Raw genomic sequence first — 3,017 nt, forward strand, 5'->3', positions numbered from 1 at the left:
TTAATGGTTTCAATCATGAATCCATTGTGAAATTTCTCGCATTTTAGCTTCTAATTGTTCAATAATGAACCCATTGTGCATTGTTCCAATTGTAGAAAATTCTAGCCCTATGTGATTCTTTCCCTTATGATCTCAATCAAACAAATCAATTATTGAATTTAATTAATGTAGAAATTAATTTCGGACCATAGCAACAATCATACAATAGCTGGAAAAGTAAATAGGATGCATAAAATAGTTCTTTTTTCTAAGTAAGACTAATTCAATTAAAAAAGGCAAAAATATAATTACACCGAGGCCCCGCCTCAAACTCTGTTTCTAGCTTTCATCGAAACAGTTGATACTGCCCCAGATTGGGGAAACCGGCATGAAATTGCAAAATAGTTACCATATAACCCTGAACTGACATCAACAGACACCATAATACGACCTTGTGACACAGAGAAAAGGTGCAACTCAGCAACACTGGACATGACAGCAAACCAACAAAACTACTGAACTGCTAAACATACGCAAAAATATCAAGCGACTGGACCAAACCGTGATCTGCCTGAGGCCGATTTGGTTCATGGGTGGCTGCATTTGCCAGAGGGCATCAGTTGTTTTGCTACTCCTCCGGAGTTTCCTCGACCACGGGACACACATACTGTTCCCAATCGTCTTCCTTTTTCTCCACATCGCTCTTCTCAGCATCGCCTGTAGGCCCCTCCATCTGCTGGGTGCCTCTTGATCTGCCAGCACACCCCACCGTTAAAGCCACGACTGCAGAGCAGCCACCCGCCCGTTGAAAGTCGTCTACATGCTCATTGTCACCATGCATTCTGCTATGCCTGATTCCCTGGCTATCATCCTTTGAATTTTTCTCCTGACTCCTCTCATATCCTGGGCTCTCATCCCTTGAGAATGCTCCTTAGAGCTTGTCACTTGATCACTGTCCAGCATTTCTTCTTCAGTGAAGACAACGGTCACCTTGGCAGTGATAGTAGATTTATTTAGATGGCTATGGAGCCTGAAATGGGTAGTGTGAGAGGCAGAGCCAGGACTTTGCTGGGAAATAACAGAATGGAGCCCAAAATCTCTGAGCGGATCCCTTGACTCCATCCCACGCCCCCGCCTACTGCGCACGTAGGAATAGTGTCTGAGCTGAGGTCTGGGTTGAGGCTCATCTTCCTGGTCCTGAGGAGGGGAAGGGGGAGCCGAGCTCTGCGCAGTAAGAGGTCTCGCCCTGCCTCCCCGAGAACCTCCAAATCGACTCCTCATTCGATGCCTTACCATCCTGGTGAGGCCTGAGAGCAGATCAACGGGATATTCAGTTGGGGAGGGGGATTGATTACAGAAACAGGGCCTCTAAGCAGGATTTACAGGGCAAAGCATGGAGTGGGAGAAATGGTGGCCATTTCCAAAATCGATGCAACTAAGGTTCCAACAACGTTTTCATGTAGTTGTTCTGCTACCTGCGAGCTTTGCCTATAGCGGACAATAGCTACGAATCGGGGGACGAACAATGGGAACAGGAGGCGCCATTCTGATATCTACTGTATCCATATCTCGGCCTGATGGGCCATTTATTTCCATCTGCATGCTGGTCAGATTTTGACTGCAGTGAGCCTGGATCCGGGCCCAATTCATCACCTGGCTGGTCCTTGCGCCGGCATTTCTATGTGAGCCCATTAATGCTCTTTGAAAACACCCGCATCCGGGTCATAAAACAGTTTTTGCATAAAATGGTTTTTGGAAATGTTTGAGACCACTCAGAGCAATGATGGCACTGCATAAAGGAAGATTAATGCTTAGCCAGGTGGATGGGATTAAAACAAAATTGAAAAGGCCAACTTGCAGTCTGAAAAGGGTCAAGCCCTAAAAGAGACCTGAACCTCATATCAGACTATGGTGGAGGGACGAAAGGCCTAAGAAGGTTTGCTATATTTTTGTAAAGGCAAAGCCTTTATAAACCAATTGTATAAAATGATTTTCTGAAATGTTTGAGACCACTCAAAGCAATGATGGGACTGCACAAAGGAATTTTGTGCAAGGAGGCTATCACATCAACCCAGGAACTTGCGTGAAAAGCAATTATATTCCTCCTCCCTTACAGTGACTATTGAGAAAGTTCCAAGAAAGTTACTATCACTATTCAAAGGAATAAGAAACTTTACTCTGTTCTTTCTTGGGTTCAAAGAAAACTGAAGAGTAACCATGACTGTAAAAAAGCAATAAATTAGATGTCACAAGATTAAAGCTAAAGATAAGACAGAAGAATACTAATATGGAATGGAATTTCAACAAAGGGACATGCCATTTTGGAAACATACCCTATAACATGACACAGGTCACAATCAAAAGCTGAAGATGGTCCATGAACCAAAATAGATTTTATATTTTTTATGCCATAACAAGGCCAAAGAAGATTGATAAGCTAGATAGTTTCACTATTCAAAGGAATTAAAATGTTTAGATATTTGCTTTCACATATTCTAATAAGATCCCATTGTAGCAGAGTGAGGTACAAATGTTGGAGAATTCCTAAAACAATCGAGATTTTTTCAATTTTAGGACTCGAACTAAGATAGACAGATTGCTGCCACTCCTCCTTCCATATTTCCCTGCAGATTTGATTGAATGAGGCCTTCAAGCATCAATGTACCATTACAAGGCACCATGGCCCGTTGGCAGAGAAAGTAAGTTGTGAGCTGAACATCCCATGGCTGAACACCGTGGCAACACCTATCTCCTATGTAGCATGTGCATTAAACTGCAACCCTTGAAAGCACGTTGGCTCCTGAGGAGTAAGGTTACTGACTAATGATTGATCCACATACATGGTGGACCAAATTTTCTTGAAATTTATGATTAAATGGATTGAAATTGCAGAGCCTGATTGGCACTGATGGACTCAATAACAAATATCTACTTCACCCTGATTATGCACTATGGGTTTCATATACAATTTCATGGAACAAACAAGCAATTTGATTAAAACTGTAGATTGTGATGGTATAGCTGGATTCAGCAATAAA

This window comes from Pinus tabuliformis, chromosome 6 (assembly GCF_031772625.1).
Source record: "Pinus tabuliformis cultivar Carrire ecotype Pingquan chromosome 6, CPIR1, whole genome shotgun sequence".
Lineage (NCBI taxonomy): Eukaryota > Viridiplantae > Streptophyta > Pinopsida > Pinales > Pinaceae > Pinus > Pinus tabuliformis.